At 44.5% G+C, this 17,069-nt stretch overlaps 1 pseudogene; it reads left to right on the forward strand.

Moving 5' to 3' along the window:
* The window catches only part of LOC143640294 (teneurin-4-like), a 72,353-nt pseudogene that overhangs the window by 15,424 nt on the left and 39,860 nt on the right, over nt 1-17,069 (forward strand).

The raw sequence follows: 17,069 nt of genomic DNA on the forward strand, positions 1-17,069 counted from the left end.
CAAAGTGAGGTGGTTATCCTATAGTCTGAGGACATGACAGATAGAAGCAACAGGAGAAAGAATTTAAACCATGACATGGTAATTTGAATGCCATAGTCTGCTTAATTCTCAGCATAAATGAGGATATCACTCAGACTGTGCCAAGTGACTGATGGTCATGATGGAAAATTCTGAAAACACATTGATCAGGTGAGGAATCTGAAATTTACACTTCTATGGACATTCCAGGTACCATGGCTTTTGAATCATCCCTGTGATCAATCCACTGATATCATCTAGCAAAGATTGAGCAGGCCACAGGGAATGTATTCAGAGGACAATCCCCAGATAGGAACTTTGTCACAGAATAGGCTTGTCATAGACTCAGAGTGGCAGTACAGCCAGCAGGAGTGAGTCTAGCCAGACACAAAGCAAAGTGATACCTGTCATTGTGGCCTTAGTCTACCCCCTAACAGAGTTCCCTGCCCTGCACACATTAGGGTGACTTGAAAACTAACCACAAGCAGATAGAGCTCTGGTTCAGACAGCCACAGAGGTGGTGCTGAGCTAACCACATGTAGTTTAGTTCAACATGGTGCATGGGTGGTGCTAAGTTGGGATAAAAGAAAGTCTTTGAGATGATGAACAGAGCCAGACAGACCCTAGTTCAATAATTGGATCCATTTCTATATAAGTAGATATTTTATATAATAATTGTATGTATTCTTTTAAAATAATAATAATTAACATGAATAGAGCTTTCACTGTATAGCTGAAAGAGTAGCATTTTGGCCCCAAACCATCTGTGAGGTGGATCCCTGTGAGTACATCCAATGTACAGAGGAGAAAACTGAAGCTCCCCAACTGGGTGGTCTCGAAAGAATTACCTCATTTCTTGAAGTTCTCATTTCTAAATTGAGGTTATTAAAATCTCCCTCAAAGGGTTGGTGTAAGAGTCACAAAGGATGGGGGTTGGGGGCATAGCTCAGTTGGTAGAGTGCTTGCCTTGCATGCATAAGGCCCTGGGTTCAATCCCCAGCACCACACACACACACACACACACACACACACACACACACACACACACACAAGAGTCACAAGGGATTTTACAAAGTATAGAACATTTTCAGGCATAAGGAGGTGCTCAAAAAATGGTCATCATAGCAGTAATGATGATAACAATAACAAGATACATACATTGTTAGAATTACTAATATATTATAACTTATAATTAAATGATGATATTATGATGATACAATGATATCATATTATATGGTGATGATTGTGATGCCTCCATGTTTCCCAAAAAGGAATTGAGTTCTCTTACACCCAAAGACACATGTCTTAAAATTAAACAGGAAGTGGGAACCAAAGTCAAAAAGAAGAAACACGTCTGATTGTACCTCAGAGTGGACTTGATTTCATGGCAGCAGAGCAAGTAAATAGGAAAACATAGAACTACATTTAGGATTTGCATTAACAGAAACAGAAAATATGTTCACATCTCAGAGGAGAAATGTTTTTCCTCACACTGAAATCTGAGCTATTCCATGAGATTTGAATGGAGGATACTGAATTACACATTGCTCTCAACTTCAGTTTTGCAGAACAAAAGTACATTTCCCATAAATATCTTGGATTAAAACATAGCATTTCACACTGAAGCATCAGTCCATGGTGGTAGCTGGCTGGAGAACAACTGAGACACAGGTGACAAGCTAGGAAATTGGGGGCCATATGGCCTTGGGCTGATCACCCAGCCTTTCTGATTTCTAGTCTCATCCTCTATAAATTCAAAGAGCAGTGGTTGGAGTCTCTTTTATTTATGATCTTCAGTGACCTTTTGATATTTCCATTGTATGATTTCAAAACTGGGTTCTTTCCCTCTTTCAATTCATTGTTTTCTCAGGTGCTAAAAACTATTTCTAAAGTGAGCCAAAGTGGAAGGGAAAGGGAACCATTTTGTGTGTTCCAGTTTTCCTAAGTCTATCAGGAAACAGAAAACCCGGTTTCAATAGTGATACCTGAAGATTGGCAAATCCCTTCTGCTCTCTAGACCTCAGTGTACCCCTCAGTAAATATTGAGATAGATTAAATTCTAGAATTTTGTCCTCTAGAAATTTGTCCTCCAGTAGCTGCCTCAGCTGCTCTCAGTAATAGCATTTGGCTGCATAGGGGTGACATCAGCTATGCATACGAGTGTGCACTCCCCAGGACGGGCTTATCTCTGCCTTTGGCTGTTTGGCCTCAGGCTCGGCATGTCCAGGACAAAGACCCATAATCCTTTGGGCATCTTCCTCTTTGGACCCCTTTAGGGAACAAGAATCCTTGCCTCTTTTCAGATCTCTTCCCTAGGTCCCTGAGGAATGCTCAAAGCCTCTTGTTAGAAATACACTTGAACTCAAGTCTCCCTTAAACCTAGCTGCATGTATTAACTCAACAGAACCTTTAAGTGCCCATAAATAGGTTGTGCAGGACAATAATGCATCTCCATACTTAGCTTTTCCATTATGCACCAACATAAGTATTCTGGAGGCTTTGCCAAGGTGACCAGCTTTGCCATTCATTGAGCATTTCTCTCTCTTTCTCTTTTTTTAATGTATCTGGAACTATGCACAGAAATTTATATCCTTCATGCAATTTATATCCTCAGAATCATCCTTTGAAGTTTATATTTTCTCAGATGAAAAAACTGAGGCTCAAAGTAGCAACATGCTTTGCCCAAGGTCACTTCATCAAGTGGGTAGTGGAACTGTATTTATCTGTGTGGCTTTAATACTCAAACCCTTCCCACTAATTCTAAGAACCAGTGCAACAGGTCCTGCCAACTTGCCACCTGATATGGTTGAAGGGCACTCCTGTATATGATGCAGACCTCACTCTGAGACAAAAAGAGAATTCTCACTTATAAGCTGGGATTAGATTACTTTTTGTCACAAAACACTCCTGAATTCTTACCTCCTGCTAAGAACTTTCCTGCAGCTTCCAGAAAGATGGTAGAGTAAGATCTGACTTCAGCTCATTAACTTCAAGAGTGGTACCCTAAAGACCTCTACGTTTTTAGGTCACTTCCAGAGGGGCCAAGGTTATGTTTGAGGAACTAGGAAAGAATGCGTGTCCTTAGAGACTCCTGCAGCAAACTTTGGAAGTAGGTCTATGATATGATTCTGTGCCAACCTTGCTCAGGATACCGGGAATCAGAGTGGATCATACATGGTCCCTGTCCAGGAAATGCTCTCTGTCCACAGAACCAGGCCATCTTCCATCACGTGCCCTGAAACCATTTGTGGTTTATGGAACGTTCCAAGGCCTTGCTACTCAAAAGTACAGGCAACCAACACCAGTATGCTTTGAGAACTGATCAGAAATGCAGACTCTCAAGTTCTACACTCCAGAATCACTAAACTACAATCCACATTGTAGCAAAATCTCCAAGAAATTCATATGCACATTGAAGTTTGAAAAGCACTTCTCAAAAGCCACGGTTCCCAAGTCTGCCTGTGCCTTGTGGTCACCTGGAAAGATCTCAAAGGTAGATGGCCAGGCCCTTTAGTCACTATAGGCAAGGCTTTTTTTTTAAGCTGTATTTAGAACCATCAAACTCAGATCATCAGCAGTGAGTGTTTCCTACATATCCTTAAGCCAGGGAGGCAGATATTCATTCATTCATTCTCTCGTGAACTCAGCAGAACTGTCCAGAGCATTCACTCCACATCAGCCAAATGAGAAGCACAGGGAACTTAAAGTCAATCTCTGCCCAGAAAGAGTTCAAGATTTTACTGAGAAGGCAGACAACTGAGCCGAAGTGCCTTAAGGCACTACAGATAACTAAAAGTGTAATCTGCTGAGGCTCTGGAGACACAGAGGAATGGCCCCTTCAGGAGTGGGAAGAAGTGGGGGTCCAGGAATGGTATTTCAGATGAGGTGGTGCGAGGGCTGAGTCTCTGGATATGGGCGAGAATGAGGTGAATGAGGGCTGTGGAGCTTTGTAGTCCCTGGGCAGCAGTGTGAGGAAGCAGAAAGAACACAGACTTTGGAGTCAAGCAGAGCTGGGTTGAAATGCCCTTAGCAGTTTGTGGTCCTGGTCAAGTCACTGCACCTCTTCTAACTTCAGTTTTCTGAAATAAGGGAAAAAAAAAAGTTCCTACCTTTCACAATAATTGTGAGAAAATGAGGTCATGCAGGTCAAGTGGTAGCACAGTGTCTGAGACAGAGTCAGCATCCATTGGTGGTGTCAGGTACATTGGTATCCATGGGTATCATGTCTGTGGCTCTGTCCTGCCGCCTGGTGAAAGTCCAGGTGGGCATCACAGACACAGGGACAAAGTCCAGGTGGGCATCATGGACACAGGGGTTGCTCCCTGTGCTAGGTAGCATGAGGAAGAAATGACTCCAAGAAGTTCAAAGAGCACAACAAGCTGGAAAGGACTATTAATAATTTCACATAATCCCCTGACAAACCTGTGAGCAAAATGGAGCAGGGACTTCATCATTTGACATCTGAGGAACCTACAACTTGACCTAGTTGGGGGACTTGCCCCAATTAAAACCTATTCTTTCTAAGTTCCCAACTAATATTCTTTCCCCCATGCTTAACTAACCACCAAACCACAAAAGAGGTGGCCACAGCTCTTACAGACTCTGAGATAATCCTGCCAGTGCCATCATCTTCTGGAAGTCACCCACATGAGAAATCTACACAAGTGACATTTCTCTGGGGCAGTGAGACACGAACTGGAAACACGAGCTGGAAACTCAAGGGGCTAATCTAAGTGGACAGGGCCCCCACCAGATTCCCCTGGGGTCCATCTTCTGCCAAGATAGATAGCACCAGTTTATCCCGAGTGATGCACAAAGAAATGAAACAATCAGCCCGACTCTGAGCTGTCAACAGGCATGCTGGAAGATCAGGCTGCTCCGGCATTGCAGGGCAGGATCTAAGGTCACTACACTTTATTTAGCCAGAATCAGTGTCATCGGGGAAGATTAAATCTGTGCTCCAGTATAGAGTAAGTCACAGGAGACATTTCAAGATAAATAGGACACCTGTGCTGTTACCACTGACCCCAAATGAGAAGTAAAAGAAAAGCTAAGTAATTTGAATGCAAATACTACCTAAAATAAGTGAAAGTGGAGATACCATCCATTAAATCAAGCAGCAGCTGTGATGAGCTAGAAGGCACCAAGCTGAACATTGGAAATACAGAAATGAACAAAATCTAGTCTCTAATGTAAGTACTAATGGCTGGGTCTGGGAGAGGACCCACAAATAAATAGCCATGACTATTACATTAAGTGTTGTGTAATCTAGATGCAGACCAGCATGGATCTCAGTGCACAGAGAAAAAAGGTTGGGGAAAGATTGCAAGAAAAGGTACCATCTGAGCTGACACCTGAAGAATGAGTAGAAAAGAGAAGGGGACAGAGCAGGAACAACAGGGACAAAGAGGCCTGAGGCTTGTGGGGTGTAGGGCATGTGTGAGGGAGAGCAGGGAGATGGAGCAGCCCAGCAGGAAGGGCCTGGGGTGCTTCTGAACTTCCTCTGTGAGACAGAAGGATCCTGGAAGGGAAAATGTGGAAATAACATGTTGGTATTTGGGCTAGATCAGGAGGCACAGCCTGGCTACAGGCAGAGAAACCTGGCCCTGGTTTCAGAAGGAGGTGATAGGACAGCTGGGTTAGGGATTCAGAGGAAGGATAACTGGAGAAAGTCATGTCATGTTAGACAAATTCAGGGAGAATAGCCCTGGATCTGGATGCCTGGCTCTGTTAGAAGTAGCCAGTCCCCAAGGACACAACCCAAAGTAAGGGATATTTATGATGAGCAGTCAGGTCCAGCTAAGACCCTCATTGACCCTCACCCCAAAATATTACTGTGCCCCAATCATTATATGTAATTCATAAACACCATTCTGTAAAATAAAATTTTGTTTTTCGAAAGGACCTAAAACCTACATGATTATAAATGTACCATAGCCCTTATTCAACCTTTCTCATTCCCTCACTGCATCTTGAAGGGTGTGCAGTGGCCCCTCTCAGTATGTGCACTGAACATGGCCAAAGCCAGGCCATCCCATCTGAACAGAGAAAGATTCTTTTTAATCAGAAAATGCTCCAGAGACTGAGAAGAGGACACCAATATTGAGATGCAGTTTGAGGGCTGGGTGAATGACCAGGAATTGTAAATTAGCTTCCCAGGAGTAGAGAGTTCAAACTTTATTGTGCCCTAGACTTGAAAGAAGTTGGTTATCAGTACCAGTACCATGGAATAACAAAATTCAGGCTTTACAGGTGCTACCTATCTGGTAGTCATCTCTAATGCAAAAACAGACATAATTACTAGTAATTAAAATAACAATTATGATTCTGAGCACCTCCTGGGTGCTCAATACTTAACAATGCAAGTGCACACGACATGGCATTTGTGATTTCAGGTAATTTTCCCAACACACCAGCAAGGTGGCTATAGCATTCCCATTGAACAGTTACAGCAAACAAGGCTCAGCGGGCCAGGCAACCTGCCCAAGCTTCAGAAACTGGACATCATAAAGCTAGACTTAAAACCCAGACTGATTTGATATCAAAGCCCGTGCATTTCCCCACCCTGTGGCTAGCTCGGTGCCTGGTCTCAAGGCTTCTACACACTCTTTTCTTTCCTTTGTAACCTGAGCCTAGTCTTTGTGACTGATTTCTAGAAACATGCCCTCATTAGTGCTGCTCCTGTTCTGTTTCTTTTTCCTTGAGTTTTGCTGCAGATTTACAAACTAATCCTGCAACTCATTTGTATGTGGCTACAGGAGGGAGACTGCAGGGCTCCTGAGACAGGAGACAGTGTGGACGCCAACCAGGAGTCAGGTCCACCAGGGTCTCCCCTGTTCATCCCAAGATGAGAGTGAGAGCTGCTGTAAAAAATCCTATGGAGAAGGGCTACATCTTTGAACTCTTGGATTGTTTTTTAAAGTCACGGACCTTCGTGTTTCTAGTTTGACTTAACAGGCCACCTCTGGCAAGCCTCACTGATAGCCTTTTTAAGAAAATACATATCAGCACCTGATACAGGCACTTATCAGCAAGAGGTTTCTGCATTAGTATCTGGGTGGGATGGATAGTTAGGCCAACCCCTAAGATTGAAAAATTGAGGAACCATCCCCCAAAGTAGAGACATCATTCCCCCAAGACTATTTTTTGGCTTGGATTCAAAAAGGCCAGGGACACATCTCAAGCTACCTGACAGAGAAGAAAGTGCTCACCACTGGCCGTGTCTTTGTTTTGCAGTCACAGCCCAGCGCATAAATACTACCTGACCACAGACCCCATGAGTGGGGCCGTCTTCCTTTCTGATACCAACAGCCGGCGGGTCTTCAAGATCAAGTCCACCATGGTGGTGAAGGACCTTGTCAAGAACTCCGAGGTGGTGGCAGGGACTGGGGACCAGTGCCTCCCCTTTGATGACTCTCACTGTGGGGATGGAGGGAAGGCTACAGAAGCCACACTCACCAATCCCAGGGGTAAGGCCTTGCATTGGAATCACTCTCAGTGATGTTTATTGGGGCACTACCATTTCCGGGAGACCTACATGTTTATCATTGCAAAAAATTCTCGGAAAATACCAATAAATATACAGAGGAAGGTTAGGATTGTGATAATTCTACCTACCAGAAATATTCCCAGTCAATATTTCTTATCTGTTCTTTTCGCCTTTATTCTAAATGTTTGTATGTATATAATATTCACCAAAATCAAGTAAACAAGATGAGGTCACATTAAACAAACTATTTTTGTATCCTGCTTTTTCTCCCTAAATGATATATTAGGAGCTCTTTTCATGTCATTAAAGAGTCTTATGTGTCCTCATTTTTAATGGCCATATAGTATTCCTCCAAGTGGACGTTCCATCATGTATTTATCATGCTATTGGATACATATGCTCTCTCATGTTATTGTTACCAAAAGCACTAGTGTGTCATCTTGGCATATGTTCATGAGCTATGGGACAATTAACTGTAGGTTTCAGTTTGGAATCCTTCCAAAAGCTAAACTTCTAAATGCTCAGTTTCAGTATTTGTCATTCACTTATTGAACAAGTATGTACGAGTGTATAGAGCTATGAGGTTGCATAGATAAGTTTTTTGTAACAGAATAAATAAGACTTGGCTGTGAAGCACTCTGATGTGGGAGAGAGCGAGAAGTGTTCCCTGAGATGGAGGAAGATCTGTGCATGGGGGATCAGAGCTGGGAGAGAGCTTGGACCCTGGGAGTCTTTTTAGAAGGGAAGCCATCATCATTCAGATGTCCTGCAGTGGAGGTTTGTCTGTGGTGCCAGCCCCAGGGCCAATGACTCCGTGTCTCAGCTGCAGGGTCCTCATCAATAGAGTAGGGGTAACGATACCATCTGTGTAGACTTCCTAGGAATGGTCTAAGGGTCAAAATCAATGTATTTCACACGGTATCCTGTAAAAACATTATGAATGATTATATTAGAAGGCTGGGGTTCAAAGCAAAGCAGTAAACTCATGAAATCATGAATTCAAATCTAGGCTTTGTCATCTAGTAGCTGTGTGACTTTGGGCAAGTTGTCTAATCTCTCTGAACCTCATTTTCCTCATTTATGTAACGAGGATATAATACAGTTATAGTACAGATTAAATATCATCAGGAAGATAAATGCTTAGCATAGCAGCATCGGGCACATAGTAAACATTGCATAAATGGTGACTCCTATAACTATTGTTATATTGTATTACAATGCATTATGTCACCTCCCATGGTATACCCTCATAGCATATTATCTCTACCGCATGGCTAGAGTGCTCAGGTGGTAACTGTGGGGTAAATATTGTGTCATCAATGGTTAATTTCCCTCTTAATTATGATTTGCTGTATGAACAAGCAGTGAAGAGGGGAGTGAGCACCAACCTTGCTCTTGGGGACCCTGCCTTACGGTTCCTCTCTGCTACTCACTGACTCTGGGACCTCCTCTTCTGGACCTCAGTTTTCCCGATAGTCCATGAGAGGTTAGCCTAATGATCCATCAGCCTCTCTCTGCTACGACACTCTGCTCTCTGAGAATTCAAAGTTTGTTCTTGAGATTTCTGTTCTGCGCAGGCGTCCCTCAGCGGCCCTGCACACTCGCATTCCCTCCCCCTCACACAGATGGAGTGGCAGCGCAATTGCCCAAAAGCCTGCAATTAACCTAGATAAAAATGACAGAGAGTGCCACAATATGCAGACACTTTGCAGTAGGGAGGAGAAAAGATGTCCATCTATTTAGCACAACAAAAAGAGGGGGAAATGAAGTCATTAATCAGGGGACAGATCACTTCGATTAGCCTGTGCAGCCAACTTTGTAAACAAGAAACCCAATTGTTCATGAAGCGCTCATCAGTCCTGGCAGATGAAAGAGAAAGACAGGACAGAGCCAGGAAGACAAGAAAACTCCTGTCTTGGTACTTACAGAATGAAATTAATTTGCCTTCTAGGCAGGGCCCCCCGGGAAAGGCTCCCAGCCTCGAGGCCGCCTGGTCCTCTGTGTGAAACCCTCTCCGGCTGCCCAGCCTCAGGGGGCATGGAAGCCACACCAGTGCTCCAGGGGCCCTTCCTCAGAGCTGGTCCATCCCAGCCCATCTGCTGGCCCAGGAAGAGACACAGGGCCCCAGAGCAAGTGCCACAGAACCTACAGAGTGCTGGGTGTTTCTCATAATCCTGATAGCCACTAATAATTATTGATGGCTAACTATTGCAAGTCAGATGTTGGTATCCTCATTTTATAAATGAGAAACCAAGACTTAGAAGGGATGGAGTTTGCTGAGGTTAACACAGTTGGGAAGTCTCACATCGCAAGCGTCTCCACCTTAGCCAACCTCGTCTGACCCTTTTTCCCCCCGCCTGCCTCTAGGAAAATCAAGCAGAAGTGACAAGTTCTCCTCAGACATGTCATTTTCTGGGCTTCCCCATCTAGACCAGGCCCCTCTCAGGGGCAAATCTTGCCCATCATCCCTAAGCATCAATGGTGTGGTAGGGGAATGTCTGACAGGCCATTCTGGGCCTGGGGTGAGAATCAGAATCACCCACGATCAAATTTAAAGTGTGCATTGGTCACAGGCACAATCACCCCCTGAACTAGTATTTCCAAGAGGGAGGTCAAAAGGGTGTGTGTTGAAAACACTCCAGGTGATTCTGATGCACATCACTAGCTAAAAAATACTGAATGCGTATCATGACCACCAAGGTGTTTGCCAAGATCAGAGAGGTGCTCAGGTACACTTGAGATCTGGAGCAGGTCCCCCAAGGGATTCTCACACACATTCAAAAAAGAAATACAGACTTACAACAATACCTTGGTTTGACAGATGAGGAAACAAGTGCAGGGATGTCCAGTGACTTGCCCAAGATCACACCGGCTGGGCCAGGGAGAAAGTCAACCAAGTGTCAATCTAGGGATGGAACAGATGATATTGAGTAATCCTGGCTCCTCTCTTCGATGTGCTATCCTTAGACATTAAATTTAACAATATTCTCTATGCAAACCCATAGAATTCTTTTCAGACTATGCTTTTGCAGTGACAGATGTTTCAGTCAGCTTTTTCGCTGCTGTGATAAAGGACCTGATCAGTACAATTGTAGAGGAGAAAAGGCTTATTCAAGGGCCCACAGTTTTAGAGGTCTCCATCCACAGATAGCAGCCTCCGTTCCTGGAGGCTCAAGATGAGGCAGAACATCATGGCAAAGTGTGTAGCAGAAGAAAGCAGCTCACCTGGTAATCAGGAAGCAGAGAGAGACCCCACTTGCCAGATACAAATATATACCCCAAACCATGCCCCCAGTGAGCCACTTCCTCCAGATACACCCAACCTGCCTCTAGTTACCACTCAGTTAATCCCAACAGGGATCAATTCACTGATTAGGTTAAGGCTATAACCAGTCATTTCTCCTCCAAACCTTGCATTGTCTCACATGTGAACTTTTAGGGGACACCTCACATCCAAACCATAACAACCAATGAAATTAAAATAATAAGGATAGAAAAACTTAAAGAACTATCTTAAAAGAAAAGAAAATTTATTACCAAAAAAGTAAAATAAAATACAAAAAGAGTGTATTTTATTATTACATTTGCAGGACTTGAGAAGTCAGTTAATTTAAATAATGCACAGTGTAGTGAAAAATATCCCCTTACCACTACCTCTAGTGCTTCAAAACCCCTAGAAGTTATGAGTCCAGTTTTTGTGGGTGACTGAGGTGATAAATAAAAATCTCTGGAGGCAGCAAAGCAGGACTAGAGCCCAAGAGGACCTGAGAACCTGGGCTCCATCCCAGTTTCAAACAAAGCACACAGTTTCTGCACCTCCATCTGTTTGTCTTTAGAAGAGAACCAGAGGGCTGTGGGCATGGCTCTAGTATGCACAAGGCCCTGGGTTCCATCTCCAGTACCACACCAAAGGGAGGGGGCTGAGTGTCGTAGGAGCATCTGAGGAGACCAGGCTGCCAAAGTGCTTTCTGTGTCCTTTTAGCTCTGATGCTGAATTCCTGTTTTGGCTTCTCCATCCAGGCATTACAGTGGACAAGTTTGGGCTGATTTACTTTGTGGATGGCACCATGATCTGATGCATTGATCAGAATGGGATCATATCCACCCTGCTGGGCTCCAATGACCTCACATCAGCTCGGCCCCTCAGCTGTGATTCTGTCATGGATATTTATCAGGTGAGAAGATCTTGTCTGCTAGAACCCTGGGCCCCTGAGCTCATCCTCTCATCCACCACCCAGCCACCCAGCCACTCTGCTGGCCCTTCATCTTTGCACCAGACAAGCCTTTAAAGGATGCCCACTTGGTACAGGCCTTTGATAAGCACCAAGGATGCAGAGATGACACTGACCCTGCCCCACTCACCTCCCAGAGGCTGTGGGAGGTCATCAAGAGGGGTAACAAGTGTGTGGGCATGGCAGAGGTTCTGGGAAATCTGCCCAAGGCCAGCAGAGTAGGATGGATAGAGCTTTAAACAGTGTTAATTTAAATCCACAACCTCCTGAACTTCCTCTTTTGTAACACATACAGGTACTTGCATATTATCTATTCTTTTTCTAGTTCATAAACTGCATGAAGCAGGAATTCTTTACTTAATCAGGTGGCTAGTACACATTGAAGAACAGCCCATATGTGTTGATTGATTGATTGAGTGATTAAATCCTGGCTTTGCCACTCACTAGCTCAGTAACTTTGGGCAGGTTTTTGAAGTCTTCTGAGCCCTATTTTTCATCCGAGAAATGGAAATCACTGCCATGGGCCTGGCAGAATTACCTCGAGAACACATAAAACAATGCCCGTGAACTTCCTAGTGCTGCTCAACACTTCAGAGGTGAAATAAACTGAATTTCTAAGGTCCGCTTATACAGGAGGTAACATTTACTCCAGGTTTTAAAGACTGAATAGGGGTTTTTCTGGGTAGCAAAAAAAGAAAAGGAGACATTTCACAGAAAGGGGACAGGATGCACAAAGGCACAAAGATGTTAATGAGACTGATATGTTCAAAACCATTGGGAAATTGAACGCTAGAGCTCAAGCTGCTTGGAAGGAGGAGGTAGGGGTTGAAATAGGAAGCATGGTCTGGGGCCAATAGGAAAGGACCTTGCAACTTCAGGCCAGAGAGTTTGGGCCTTGGCAGGTGGGAACCAGTATCCCAGGATAGACTCAATAGAGACACATGTGACTAGCAATCCAGCATGACCTTAGGATAGCCTACAGTGACTTGGCAAGTGACCCTTTATTGCTAGGTCCTCGGGCTGGGCTTGGCCTGTGCCATCTTGCCAACGTTACCAGAATCTAGGAGGTACCAGAAATTGGGAGGCTGACTGTGGCGCTTGCTCCCAGCCCCACTCGTCATGCCCACCTGTTCCTGACACATGTGGCTTCCCCAGGGCCCCATGGCTGCTGCTGGCGGTCCCAGCACTGTGCCATGTGCCAGTCGGATGCTAGTGCGGTTCCCTCTGCGCCAACTACTGTGATTGCTGCGCTCCAGAATGGAATCTGTTCTCTGCCACTCGTCTTTGCAATTTGGCAGGCTTCCCCTCGCTGGCTCGAGAGTTTCCCTCTCCAGTCTGTGAACAAGCTGGAATCACCCACCAGGAAGCAGCCACGGCCTAAGGATGTGCATACAAGTATTTTCAATTCTCAAAACGGGCCCTCAACCAGCCAGCGTAGGGTGCTGAACACTTTCAATCCACACATTGGAAAACTGTTTAACTTTAGATAGAGATACTGCCAAGCAGTCAGAGCAAAGGCTTGGAAGACAACTGGCATATATTGGATGGGGGAAAAAATGAAAACCCACACTTAGATTCTGAAATCCTAGACTAAAAATTTCTTTATTGCTGGCCCTTACTACCTTTGTCTAAATCTAAGCATGGATTTTTTTTTTTTTTTTTTTTTTACAAAACTCCAGAGCAGGCATATATTTTGACATACACATATGGGCAGCGGGTACTGGCTTTCATTCTCAGAGCTTCCTCTGTTACCAATACCTAGATACTTGGCTGTCCCATTGGGAATAGGGAGGGAAGCCAAAGACAGAACACAGCTAGGAGGCAAGAGTACAAAGGGGAGAACCCAGAAACCTGGACCAACGTAGGAGGAGACAAAGACCAGGTCCAAGATGAGAGAAAGGGACGGGAGGAGGCATTGAGTAGAGAGGGGGCAGATTACATGCCTGTAATCCCAGCAATTTGGGAGGCTGAGGCAAGAGAAACATGAGTTCAAAGCCAGCCTCAGCAATTTAGCGAAACCCTAAGCAACTCAGTGAGACCCTGTCTCTAAATAAAATATAAAAAGGACTGTAGGTGTGGCTCAGTGGTTAAGTACCTCTGCTTTCAATTCCTGGTACAAATAAAAAGAAAGAAAGAAAGCTGGATATTAATATAGCCAGGTATGGCCACCCCAGGCAGAGCATCACTCTCTACCTAGGGACCAAATGAGCACACTCTATGTGCTGGGTGCTTTTCTAGTGAGATTAGAGAGCTAAGCATGGCTTCTCTTTTCTCATGTAGCCATCACAGTAATCCTGTAGGGTAGATATTAGAGATAAGGAAACTGAGACCTGGTGAAATAAAAGGTGTTATTTATGCAGAGCCCTATACTAGATTTCATCAGAGATGCAAAATGAATTTTTTAAATAAAATCATGTAAGTAAACACCTAGTACAGTGCCTGGCAGCTGCCAATAGGGTGTCAATATTAGGTTCCTTTAAAATCCACAAAAGAACTTCCATGTACATTGCCTCAGCCGATCCCCACAACTACCCTATGCATATTTATTACCCCTTTTGCTATGGGGTGAGAAGGTCAGTGTCTAGGAAACTTGAGTAAGATGACGCTTCTGGTGACCGTGGAATTGGAGTTGAAGTGAGGTGTCCTGCCCTCCATCAATTGCTGGGTCTGTGCCATTTGCTGGCCATTCATTCATTCATGTGACAGTCATTTCTGCAAGCACATCACTCTTTAACAAGGCAGTCAGCTCAGAGTGCCTCAGTGAAGCAGAAAATACTCAGGAAGATAGGGTGGAGGGGATGCCCCTCCCTGACATGGCCCTTAAACTAGGAGCTGGAGGACCTCCAAAGGCATAAGGTCTGCTCCCTCTGTTTTGGTGGTGGGAAATCAAGCCAAAGGCAGAATCATCCCTGATCAGAGGTGAGACCAGATTGGCTTACATACAGTATGCCCCAGAACCATCATTCCAGCTACATGACAGAGCAGCTCTGAGAGCCATGCCTTCTCCACCCCCGGGTGCCCCTGTGTATGCAGCAGCTTTCGACAACATGCTTGCTGTTCGTTTCTTCTGGTTTCCTCTCTCCTTTCCCTCTACTGATTCCCTCTTCCCCCCTCCCACCCACCCACTCATCAAGACGCCATCTTTTCATCATAATGACAGGCAGAAAGTTCTCGCAAGCAGGTCCCCAAGGTGCCACAGGACCAGAGGGCATAAAATATTTAGCAGCCAGTGTTGACAAGAAATGGGTTTTAGAAAATTGAAAATTCTCCTGTCACTTTAGAGCAAACTGTGTTCTTGATGCAGCCGAAAGCTGGCACAACAGTGCTCCAGAGAGCACTGGGGAGCATGAGTGGCAGGCAGTCCAGGCCACAGCTCTGCAGGGTCTGCAGCGCCCTCGCTCTGTGCAGACAGCCAGGCACTGGGGTCGGGGGTGAGGAGACAAGACCCGAAGACAGACTGCTCTGAAGAACCGAGAAAGGTCTCGCCCTTCCTGAGAATGGCCCTGAGCTAAGGGGACAGATGAAGGTGGCCTCGCCTAGACATATAATTTATTGGGGTTTCATTCTACCTAGGCAAGCAATCACATGCACCTTGCAAGAAATAAGAAAAGTTTAAAATCACCAAGAATATTAGAATGGCCTTTTATCCTAGTATGGTTAATGTTTTGAGATATATCCACCAGGCTTTTAATCTCCTCTCTATCCATAATCGATCTAATTTATGGTTACGTTTCCTCCTAATTGGAATCACACTGTGCTTACAATTCTGTGACCTGTTCTTTCTTCTTAACACATAGCAAACATTTCCCCCTGTCATTACATATCCATCTATAATGTCACTTATAATGATTACACATAGTATTCTTATTTATGAGTGAACTAAATATGCTATAATTTATTTAGCCAATTCTCAATTGTTGGGCATAACTCCAGTTTTTCACCCTTGTTAAAACTGGGTCTGATGAATATGCTTGTAGACAATGGTATACAAGAGAAAATTCCTGGGAGAGAAACTTCTTATCTAAATTATTATATTAGTTAGAGTGGACTCCATAAGGGACCAAAGAGCAAGGGTTTATAGGGGGCTCAGGAGCCCTAAGTTGAATAGTCTTTAGTTAGGGCCCAAAAATCAGCAGAAGGAAACACTCATCAACACTTCCAACCCTGTATGGTGTGGTTGGACCTCTTGAAGGCCCAACTAGTGAAGTGCCAGTAGTTCCCAGTGTGATCTATCCAACAATCCATGCCCCATGTCCATGTCCATTTCTCCTCACCTTAAACCCTGAAGGTTGCAGCCTCTTAGGTCCCCACTTAAAGACTTACCAGTCAGGCTCAGAAGAAGCTCAGAGTGGGGCCCCAGACCTGTGAACCCTAAATCCTACTGCCAACTTCATTAATCCTTTCTAGGAGAATCAGTTCTCAAAGGTATTAGAAACCATTATGTAGAGCAGGGCTTCCTAAACTTCAGTGGGCACAGAAATCACCCAGGGATTTTGCTTAAATGCAGACACTGATTCAATAGGTTTGGGGCAATTCTGATCAGCTCCCAGATGATACCAATGCTGTTTGTCTGGTTATCACCCAATATAAGAGGCAGGTATCCAGTTGTGTTTCCCAACTCCCAATTAGAATCACCCAGGAAGCTTGAAATAATGTCAATGTCCAAACCCCACCCAGGGAACCGACTCAGGGTGGAATGTGAATACCACTATTTTCTAAAACATCCCCAGATTATTTGAATATAGGGCCAGATTTGAGAACCACTGGTCTATAACTGTGTCTGACAGTGCCATGGTTATTCTGTCTATTATTTGAGAAATCATCTTTTATACACGTATCATATCATCCATTCATGAAGAGTCTCTTCTAAACCTCTGAACAAGTCCTACTTAGCCTCCAGACTTCATCTGACTTCCCCTCCCACCCCCATATCACTGTTTGAGCACTCTGCACAATTATTATTTCTGTTTTCCAGATGTGAATATTGAGGCTCAGAGAGGCACAGTAACTTGCGCAAGGTCATAAGTGGTAGAACTAGGATCTGAACCCAGGCCTGTCTGACTCCAAAGTCCATCTTCTCACCGGCTACTTTCTGTTGTTATCCCCTCTTCAGGTTTTGTCAGTCCTGACAGAGACCATCAATGCCTCAGTGACATGGTTTTTCTGTGCTCAGGGGGCTAACACTCCTTTTTTGATGGTAGACTCTGTAAGGATTGGCCAAGACTATATGTAAAGGTGCTTCGGATGCTGTTATGGGTTTTAAGGGGGTGTGGGATGATTAGTGGGGGACATCCTGCCAATCATTTGAGTGTTCATGTCTCCATTGTCAG

Source organism: Callospermophilus lateralis, unplaced genomic scaffold, assembly GCF_048772815.1.
Source record: "Callospermophilus lateralis isolate mCalLat2 unplaced genomic scaffold, mCalLat2.hap1 Scaffold_169, whole genome shotgun sequence".
In the NCBI taxonomy this organism is placed as follows: domain Eukaryota; kingdom Metazoa; phylum Chordata; class Mammalia; order Rodentia; family Sciuridae; genus Callospermophilus; species Callospermophilus lateralis.